We start from the raw sequence: 11,329 nt of genomic DNA, 5'->3' as shown, positions 1-11,329 counted from the left end.
CTGCCAAATGTATCTGCGTGAATTTTCCTCAGAAAACGTTCTTTTAAAAAGCCTTTGTATGTTCAAAGCCACTCCACACAGACAATTAAAAGCAAGTATGAAATGATAGATCACATGACATGAGTTTAAATGCGAGGTTTTTTTTCTCCGTTAAACATCGCAGCAGGCATTACAATACCAGAGGTAACGAATCAATTAAATGCGTTTTCCCCTCCGCGCCCCGAAGCTGCGTGAGTGGTGCTGCTGTGTAGTTTAGGACCTGAGCAGTAGGACCCAGGGGCTTCCACAGCCGCCAATGGAAGGGCGCACTCGGACCTATTTGCATGCAGTGCCCTCTGCTCTGCGCATTAATAGTAATCCAGATAACGGGTTCGAAAGAATTCTCTACTGAAGAAGGATTGGATTTTTCCAGGGTGCTGTTACTGAGAAGAAACGCGACTTCGCTGTCTCCCTATTTCCCACACTTAATTTGTAATTCGCAGGCAGCTTTTTGCTTGGTTAAACTCGGGAAGGTCTCCGTGCCCAGCAAAGTTGGGAGGGCTGCGCCAGCACCACCGAGCCGCCAGATTGCTGAGAACAGTCTTATCAAAGGGTAAGTCTCCCGAATGATGGCAAAGGAAGCGACAGCCAGTTTTGGAATTGTCTAACGTGATAAGCTCGGTTTGATATCGGGGGAGGCTGGAGTGCAGAATGGGTGCGCAAAGGACTCTGCAGCTTGTCCTGAAATTGTGACTGGTGCACCGGGGTATTTGGGGGGTAGAATCAAAAACCTTCAGGCTAAATCGGAAATTGCAGTCGTACGCTCGGGCGGGATTCAACAAGTTTCCCTGCAGGGATGAGACGTTTGTTTCTTTCCTTACAAGTTATGCTGACTGTCCCTTCTGTGTGGGCTGGATCTGCTTCACAAAGAAGTTTCTGGGATTTGTGTCTGTTGTATATGGTTGGGTTAATCCTTGTTTGGGGAGGTTATGTCGCGCATTTGGGCTTCCTGGCAACAAACAGCAGAACTGCTTCTTAGGATGCTCCTAGCATCAGGGGCCTGCCGGGTTGGCGCTCGGGGAACTTTGCCGCGTAATCTCGGTGTCTGACCGCACCGCGTTTCATGATGGGGACTGAGCGGAAACCACCAGGTCCCAGGCCATTTGAGCTTCCAAACTTTGAAAGCATTCTCCAAGAAGGAGGATGAGAATGGGGGCTTTGAAAATCAGCATTACTAGATGAATTTTGGTAAACTCTTCGTAACATGTACAGAGGTCTTTAAAGACCTGCGTTTCCAACCTACAGCTTTTTGCTTGGAAATGGAATGCTGATGTGGAGAAGGTGGAGATTTCAAGCCAAGATTGGGGGTCCTTTTTCTGAGGGAGACAAGAGGAAGAGAGCAAAGATAGATGAATGAACAAGGTGCGTCCCATCTTTCACATACAAAAAACCACACGCGTGGGACGTGCCAGGAAGCTCTCCAGTTGGTGGCGTTTAACTGGAAAACGTATTGCAGGGAGGTCCAGGCGCCTCTGTATTATTGATGAAACGCTGTGCCCTTCTGGGGTCCCTTCTCGCTCCTTCTCCCTGCACCCTCTTCCCTCCCGGGCTCCTCCCGCTCCCCGCCTGGAGCTCGGGAGTTGGCGCGGCTGCGGCGGCGCGCGCGGTTCAGCCCCGCAGCGCTGCGGACACAATGGGGAGAGGCAGGCGGAGCCCGGCGGGCAAGTCCGCTGCCGCAGCCGGCTGCCGCTCCGGCGGGCGTGGGAGACCTGCGGAACCCGCAAGCGCCCAGCCACGCGCCGAGAGGTCCCCGAGGGGCCAGCGCAGGACGCGCACACCTGGCCGCAGAGGTCCCGGGGTACCCTTCTAGGGACTACTGTGCTGGAGGCAGACAGGTGGGATAGGCAGACGAAATGCTAAAGCATCTCATTCCAGCCTCAGGTCAGAGCTGCTGCAGCTACCCCCACATCCCTAGGGTGCACGCCACACGTCCTCAAGGACCCGAACCAGAAGGGGAAAGAGGACGAAGAGGAAAGGAGGGAAACGCTAATGAGGCTGCAAAGAGGAGAAAGGTAGCAAGTGATTTGGGCCGATTTTGGTCATTGGCCAGGCTTTTCTTCGCTCTTTTAAGTGGACTGCTTTAGATGCGGCTTTGAAATGCGCTTCCTAATCTCTCTGTGGCAGGGAAGGGGCAGGCTTCCAGAAGCGGGAGCTCACTGGAGACTCCTTAGAGATGAAGGAAGGAGAGGGCAGGGCAGGGGTGGGGGTGGGGGTTCATTTGGCAGTGTCATTTAACCCTGACCTCAGCACCTCCCACCCTTTCACGCCCCCACCAGGGAACGACCTGACCTTGTAAACTCCTCTGGGTCATCTGTCCTGTTTCTTTTAAGTGATTTTATCAGGCTGTGTGTTACAAAGGGCTTTGAAGAGAATGGTTTGTGTATTTCCAAGTAGTGGCGGGAGACTGTTTAATTTGGAGGTGGATTACCAACCCCCGCTGAGCACTTGGAAGAAGGAGCATAGATTCTGGAATGGTCCACACGGGGATGTTGGTTGCTTGTAGGGGATCTTTCAGAGGAAATACACAACTCTGAACACATGGACGATAATGTCATTGCATTACATGTGTGCCCTTCATTGTAGTTGTTTGGGAACTAAGATGTAATACTAAAAAATATTGTGAGAATCCACCCATATATTAGGCATCCAATTAGAAGCCTGGCAGCTAAGCTTTCAGGCCCAAATTGGATGCTCCTAGGACCTAGTATTTTGAAAGGCTCAGTTTTCCTCCCCAATCTCTGTATCTCTTCTATATCTTGAGAAAGAACAGGTAGCTCTTTTGAAAGCATGCTGGAAGGCATGAAGCATGTTGATTTTATTACAGGAGGTTATTAAAGGGTAGGTAGGTTGGTGTTCCATCAGCCCTCTCCTTTTCTTTCAAAAAAGGGAAAACCAAACAAAACAAAAAACCCCCAAAACAAAATCATCAACAGCAGCAACCCAGAACAAATATCCAGTTAGTAGCAGGACTTTGGTTGTTTCTTGGGCATCTAGCTTCTTCCCATAAGAGAGGGAATGGGTAAAACTGAGTAAGGAGTGAGGGCATTCACCTAATATTGTTGCCATGGATTTGGGGCTTCCTTTAACCTTTCTCCACATATCTTTTTGCTCCATACATTTTCCAATTTATCCCTGTATGATCTGCAGAACTGAAGTACAATGACACAGCTGTGGATCCCGAATGGAGGCTTGCTCCAGAAAACAGCTGTTAATCACACGCTTGCTATATTTTCCCGCTTACTTCCTTTTACTTCCGTTCCCTTCCCCTGTCCTTGAACCAGTGTTACCATCTTCTAGGCTGTATCTTGCAAAGGCTTAGTGATTTTCAGTGATGCAGCGCAGTTCTGAGTGTGGGATGAGGGGAGACTGACAACTGCCCTGAGAGTCCTATAGGTTTAAAGCTGACTTTCTCTTCTCTTTGTATAAAATAAAGAAAAATATCCTCATATCTCTCCAAAGAGAATTGTATTGGTCTATATAATTGCCATTATATTATGATATAATAGAGTCAATTCAAATCCAAATAACATTGATCAGAAATGAAAGGGAAGCTATACACTTGCATGCAATTATTTGGAAACTAATGTTATATTCAGCTGTGAGATATCACCTTTTGGCATCATCTATGCTTTAATATATTAGGAGCTATTTTCATTTAAGCAGGGTTTAATATGTTGCTTTCATTATGAGGCTGAGCAACTCGAGACTGCAAAGATGTGAATTTTAAAAGAAAAGAAAAAAAAAAAAAAAAAAAAAAGCAAGACAGCAAAGCAAGCCCGTGGCAGCTTGATAAATGAACAGGTGCAATGCACCATTTGAAATGTAACTTGAGGTGAGGTTCCATCCACTCCACTAGAGAATGAGCTCCTCCTTATCACCCAGAAAACTCAACTGATTTTTCTTTTTCTCTGAGATCTGTGGGTTCTAAAAATACTCTAATACCATATAGTAGCCTAGAATTATGACCTGGTCACGTGATCATTTCTCTCTCTAAACGTGCTGTTGAATTAAGTGAGCAATAATATTGTTGATGCATTCATGTTTATACCTAAAATATATTGGTGCTATATAGACCAGCCAATTATCCTAATTCTATAGAAAATAAAGCTCCTAGAAGAGTAACTGGGGAAAACTGTGGACACAGTGTTAGGCACTCCAGTTACAAAAGATATTTCATTCAATCCTCACACTACGCTTTTGAAATAGACTTTATTAGATTTCTTTAGCTTATGAAGAGACTGAATCTCAGAGAGATTAATCAAAATATACATAACAATTCAGCAAATAAGGGGTGGATTCACTATTGGAAACTCCTTTTCGTGATATAGTGTATGCTTTTCCTGCATGCCATGGGCCAATTATTGTTCCCTCATTTTTAAATAAAAAAATATAATTTTTTGAATTTTGTTTCAGCAGTCATAATTTCTAACTCTCCTAAATGTCCTTTTCACACTCAAACCATTCTTTAGATTTTCCCCAGACTGACCTTCCATAAACAGTAACTTTCCAAGGATGGCATAGCCATAATTTCTTTAGTCAGAAAGCTCCACCTGTAACCCCCACCCCAACTGTATCATCCTCTTTTGAGGTCAGAGAAGAGGGATGAAACAGAACCTTTAACATTCGCTTTAAAGCATGGACAAATATGACCAAGCAGTCTGAGAATAATCCATCATGTCATTTTGGGCTCAAAATTGTATACCTCCACCTTCACATTTCTGAACACCTGGCTTCTCTGATCTGGAAGAGTCTCCCCTTCTCTTGGCCAATCCCAATCCACTAGTCTGGGGAGGTTCACGTTATGCCTCCACCATGAAATTTCTGTTTATTCTAACACTCATAGTTTTTACACATCTCAGAAATTTCCAACCAGTTATAATGTCTGCCATCTTATTTGAGTTTTATTTAAATCATATATTTTATATAAATTATCTGTCAATTATAATTATCTACTTCAATAATGGTATCCAAATTTTATATCTTTAGTCCATATATTGCTCCTGATTATCACATTTCTATTGCCAAGGGACTACTTGGCATCTCCACATAGAGATGGATGACAAATATTTTAAAGGAAAGTATAGTAAAAGAAACCATTTGAAGCCACATGCATTATCCTTCCTGCCAAACTTGCTCTTTTACTTGGATTTCCAAGTCATAAATAGCACATTATGCATCCAGACAAATTCATCTTTGATGTATCCTTCTGCCTCATCCATTACATTCAAGCAATGAAAAAAAAAAAAGGAATTAAGATTTTATGTTATTTCATTGAATCTAGCCTCATCTTCCTACAGACAGACTCACCCCTAATTCCCACCCATGTTTCTTAGGATCAGCCTTCTAAGCTATCACTTCACCTCCGTTCTTGCTCCACTTGAATTCGTGTGCATTATGTCTGCAGAATCATCTGACTAGAGCCCAAATGATGAAGTCCAAACTCCTTGTCATATTACTCAAGGTCCTCTCTCATCTGGACCCAGAATTCCTCTCTTCAGTCTTCAGCTTTATCAATTAATGTAGAAAATCAATTTATATTTTCTCAAACACTCAGGCTATTTCATTACTCTCTGTTTTTGTTTATGTTAGAACTTCTGCCCAGAATGGTTTTCACTTTCTTGATCCTTGGGTTATTTTTGAAAATACAAAATAGTTGTTGCCTCTTCTGTGAAGACTTCCATACTAGGCAAATAGATTTAAATATGTCTCTTTCTTATCCTTTCTTAATAATGTCTCCAAAATTCCATCGCATTCATTTATTCGTTTCCACCCTGAGACTGAATTCCTTGAAGCAGTATTTCTCAAATTTTGGCCATTGAACCAAGGAAACCTCCAAATCAACAAAAGTAACACTTCAGATGCCACTCCCTAAACTCCCTTCCCCCACCAGATTTAGTGCATTGCAGGGTGGGAGTAAGATTCTGGAATCTGTATGTCAGCAAGCATTCCAGGTGTAAACAGGCACTTGGAGTTTACCACGATGGTTATTCCTCAGCTCAGCCAGGTCAATTCAATGTGGAGGCTGACTGGCAGTTGAGGGAGGAGCCATGAGCACAACATTTTAGATCTTACTGAGAGCTGTGAGGATGGCCTCTTGGATTACTGCTGCTTTAAAGTAAGAGCTGATCACAGAGTATAGCCAAGTTAAATCATGCGATTCATTCTTACTGAAATAAAAGAGGCCTGAATAGGAAAGGCACACTTGTCAAGAGCAGAATTTCGATAATCATGTTCCTAAGATGGCCTTTAGAGTCTAAGTGCTGCTGTGTGGAGTAGCTGGGGCTTTTAATGATTCTGACTTTTTATTATTACGACATGTTTATTGGGCAAAGACAGAGAAAATAGTGAAACAAATGTCTGAAAACAACCACCCAGATTAAGTAAGTACATATTAAGCATAGAATTGAAGCTCTCCATGTACTTTTTCAGATTGCATCTCCCTCTAGGAGGTAACCAGTGTTGTAAATTTTCTATTATGATTCCCATGCATTTCCTGTTGATTTTACCATGTTTATGTACACTCTTCAATCATATATAGTGTTGTATTAAATAACTGAAATATTTATCTAAATTTTAACCTTTTCCCTGGTAACCACAATATTGTTTACTATGTCTGCGAGTCTGTTTCTATTTTGTAGATAATTTCATTAGTGTCTTCTTTTTTTCTTTTTTTTAGATTTCACGAATGAGTGATATATGATATTTAGCTTTATTTTTCTGGCTTACTTCACTTAGAATGACGATCTCTAGGTCCATTCATGTTGCTGCAAATGGCATTATTTTATTCTTTTTTATGGCTGAGTAGTATTCCATTGTATAAATATACCACAATTGCTTTATCCAGTCATCTGTTGATGGACATTTAGGTTGTTTCCACGTCTTGGCTACTGTGTATGGTGCTGCTACGATACATAGTGCTGCTACAATACATAATGCTGCTATGAACGTTGGGGTACATGTATCTTTTTGAATTAGAGTTCCCTCTGGGTATATGCCCAAGAGTGGGATTGTTGGATCATAGGGTAAGTTTATTTTTAGTCTTTTGGGGAATCTCCATACTGTTTTCCATAATGGCTGCACCAAACTTCATTGCCACCAACAGTGTAGGAGGGTCCCCTTTTCTCCACACCCTCTCCAGCATTTATCATTTGTGGACATTTTAATGATGGCCATTCTGACTGGTGTGAGGTGATATCTCATTGTAGTTTCGATTTGCCTTTCTCTGATAATTAGTGATATTAAGCATTTTTTCATGTGCCTATTGGCCATTTGTATGTCTTCACTGGAGAATTGCTTGTTTAGGTCTTCTGCCCATTTTTGGACTGGGTTGTTTGTTTTTTCTTGTTAAGTATGAGCTGTTTATATATTCTGGAAATTAAACCTTTGTTAGCCTCATCATTTGCAAATATTTTCTAATTCATTTTTGCAAATATTTGCAAATATTTTTCCTTAGGCTATATCTTATCTTTTTCTTTTTAAAATATGTGTCTTTTATTAAAAAAAACTGCTGTGTTTCAAATTTTTCATTATAGCTTCTCCTTCTTACATCTTGTTTTGGAAATCATTCCCTATGGTGAAGTCATAAGATATTCTCATGTTTTGTCATAAAAGTTCTTAAATTTTGCTTTTTACATTCAGGTCTTTGATCTGCCTGGAATTGATTTTAGTTTTCATATGCTAAGAAATATGACTATCATATATAAATGTTCCATATGTGGTTTAATTGCTTTTTGCCTATAAGACTACTTGGCATCTGTCCTCATTTGAGATGCATTTTTCTGGTAATTTCTGCCAGGTTGGTATGTGGACCATCATCTTAGTGAATCATCACAGTGTTAATGAACCAGAATGAAAAGCATTAATTAAGATTTCAACCAAAATAGGTTTACATTCATCCAGAGTTATAGGCCAATGCCTTTTATGACAAAATGTATAATCTCTTCAAATGGTATGGGAATTGTTCATGTCTAATGAGCCTTTAGCTATGCCTATAATCATTTACTTTAGTTTTAGTTCTTTATGGAGAATATTAATGAATATCCCAAAGACACATTTTCCTTATCTGTAGACTCTAGCAAAGGCAAACTTTAGAAATGAACTTACAAATATCAAAGGAAGAAACATGACTCACTGTAGGAGTTTATTCTGCAATGAACAACAAGACACCAAACAAACACGGTTTGTGCCAATCAAGTCTTGGATTATTTGAGCATTGGGTAGTGATTTAAGAGAGTTTAAGAATGGCCTGCCTTAGCCAATAAGAGAATCTTGTATTTATAAGCTTCCCTGCAAACAGGTTAAAATTATAATGAAAAAAGACCTGTACAACAAATACAAATTACACCCAGGCTATTATTAATTTCAATTCCTTTTTTTAAAAATTTTATTTTATTGAGCTATAGTCAGTTTACAATGTTGTGTCAATTTCCAGTGTAGAACACAATTTTCTAGTTATACATGAACATACGTATATTCATTGTTGCAAGCTTTTTCACCATGAGCTACCACAAGATCTTGTTTATCTTGTAGAATCTTGTTTATCTATTCTATATATACCTGTCAGTATTGACAAATTTCAGACTCCCAATCTGTCCCTTCCCACCCCCTTCCCCACTGACAACCACAAGTTTTATTTATGTCCATGAGTCTTTTTCTTTTCTTTCTTTCTTTCTTTCTTTTTTTGTTTTTAGATTCCACATATGAGTAATCTCATATGGTATTTTTATTTTCCTTTCTGGCTTACTTCACTTAGAATGACATTCTCCAGGGACATCCATGTTGCTGCAAATGGCGTTATGTTGTCATTTTTTATGGCTGAATAGCATTCCATTGTATAAATATACCACCTCTTCTTTATCCAGTCATCTGTCAATGGACATTTAGGCTGTTTCCATGTCTTGGCTATTGTAAATAGTGCTGCTATGAACATTGGGGTGCAGGTGTCTTTTTGAAGTAGGGTTCTTTCTGGATATATGCCCAGGAGTGGGATTACTGGGTCATATGGTAAGTCTATTATTAGTCTTTTGAGGAATCTCCAGACTGTTTTCCACAGTGGCTGCACCAAACTACATTCCCACCAGCAGTATAGGATGGTTCCCTTTTCTCCATAGCCTCTCCAGCATTTGTCATTTGTGAACTTTTGAATGATGGCCATTCTGACTGGTGTGAGGTGATACCTCATCATAGTTTTGATTTGCATTTCTCTGATAATTAGTAATATTGAGCATTTTTTCATGGGCCTATTGGCCATTTGTATGTCTTCATTGAAGAATTGCTGTTTAGGTCTTCTGCCCATTTTTGGATTGGGTTGTTTGTTTTTTTCTTATTAAGTTGTGTGAGCTGCTTGTATATTCTGGAGATCAAGCTTTTGTCAGTTTCATCTTTTGCAAAAATTTTCTCCCATTCTGTAGGTTGTCGTTTTGTTTTGTTTATGGTTTCCTTTGCTGTGCAGAAGCTTGTAAGTTTCATTCGGTCCCATTTGTTTATTCTTGCTTTTATTTCTATTCCTTGGGTGTTCTGCCCTAGGAGAACATTTTTTGAGGTGTATGTGAGGTAATGTTTTGCCTATGTTTTCTTCTAGGAGGTTTATTGTATCTTGTCTTATGTTTAAGTCTTTGATCCATTTTGAGTTTATTTTTGTGTATGGTGTAAGGGAGTGTTCTACCTTCATAGATTTACATGCTGCTGTCCAGTTTTTCCAACACCATTCAATTCCTTTTAATTAATGTTCCTTATCACAACTCCAATCATGGAAAGGTACTATTTTAGGAAATGAACAAACTCATGATGTATGCTTACTTATTCATCCTCTTTGTCTAAATTATTCAGTTTATTGCCCTTCACACTCAGACTCAGAATACTCTTAACTTCTTTCCATTTTTCTCACTTCTCTTAGGTGTTGTGTCACTATCCCTCAACACACTATGTTGTTTCCAACTCATTGCTTTTGCCTTTTAGTTGACTTAAAACATCTTGCTTCTTTTCTACCCATGAGGTTATCATCATCCTTTAAGATATAACTTAATTGTTATCTCCCTTTTTGAAGCATTACTCTAATTTTCCTCCAGGAAGTTCATCTCTCTTTCATTTGTGTTTCAGTAAGTCCTAGCACTCCCCTGTACTACCTTTTATTACAAGCAATATTTATGTGTTGGTTTTAATGACCAGACTTTGACCAACCAAGAGAAAGATAATGAACAATTTCTCAGTGTATCCATCTAAACCTACTGTGTCTAATATGCTAAGCACTAGCTGTTGGTACCTCCTGAGCACTTAAATGTGACAGAGGAACTGAACATTTAATTATATTAATTAAAGTTTAATTATTTAAAGTTTCAATTGAAACAGTCACATGTACATATTCAATGGCCACATATGGCTTGTGGCTAATGTATCACATAGGGCCACTATAGAATACTTCCATCATCGCAGAAACATTTATTGTACAGTGTTGAGAAAAGTAAACTCATTGTAAAATTTGGAACAAATGAATGAAGGAATAAATGAATTCTACAGGATATGCTAGTAAGGTTTGATTTTCAGTGGACCATTGAAAATGGATTTTGGTGCCATTGTGTTGGATTATACTTATGATTATATTGGTGAGGATAATTTTGCAGCTTTATAGGTTTTAGCCTTTCCTGGAAAGAAACAGATAATCTCAACTTGACCAAGATGATAATGACAGTATGAAACATTAAAGAAACCAAAAGGAGTATTAAAATTTGTCTTTTGTGAATTCTTTAACTGTCCACCCAAAACCTGCTCGCCTGAGTTGACAGTATAACAAACGTCACCTTTTAAAACAAAGGCATATGAGAAATAGGATTGAGTCAGAGGTAACAATTTCATTCCTTAAGATTTAGATTTCTTCATATCAGGAGGTAAATGCACCCACTTTTCCTCAAATATCAAATTTAATTTTATATTAATACCTGTTAGGATGGCAATTATAAAAAAAAAAGAGAAAGAAATAAAAGAGAAAAGGTCAAGTGTTGGCAAGGATATGGAAAAACTGGAACCATTGTGCATCAATGGTGAAAATGTGAAATGATGCAGCCACTAGAAAATAGTATGATGGTTCCTCAAAAAGCTAATTAGAATTATTGTATGACCCAGCAATTCCACTTCGAGGCATATGCTCAGAAGAATTGAAAGCAGAGACTGGAATAGGTCATTTTTACTCCCAGTCCATAGCAACATTATTCACAATTCTCAAAAGATAAGAACAACCCAAATATCCCTCAACAGATACAGGGATAAACAAAATGTGACATATACCTATAAATGA

General features: G+C 39.5%; 1 protein-coding gene across 7 annotated transcripts in view; it reads left to right on the top strand.

The window, feature by feature from the left end:
• Nucleotides 1-356: 356 nt before the first annotated feature.
• The window catches only part of ROBO1 (roundabout guidance receptor 1), a 1,015,952-nt gene continuing 1,004,979 nt past the window's right edge, over nucleotides 357-11,329 (top strand). For 6 of the 7 annotated variants that reach the window (XM_032489632.1, XM_032489650.1, XM_032489636.1 and 3 more), the window contains exon 1: nucleotides 357-592. The gene's annotated coding sequence lies outside the window, so the exon portion shown is untranslated. Of the gene's footprint in view, nucleotides 593-1,972; nucleotides 2,052-11,329 lie in introns of those variants that run through there. The other variant, XM_032489628.1, reaches the window with a different exon arrangement.

This window comes from Camelus ferus, chromosome 1 (genome assembly GCF_009834535.1).
Source record: "Camelus ferus isolate YT-003-E chromosome 1, BCGSAC_Cfer_1.0, whole genome shotgun sequence".
Lineage (NCBI taxonomy): Eukaryota > Metazoa > Chordata > Mammalia > Artiodactyla > Camelidae > Camelus > Camelus ferus.
This window is presented reverse-complemented; position numbering and strand designations above follow the sequence as displayed.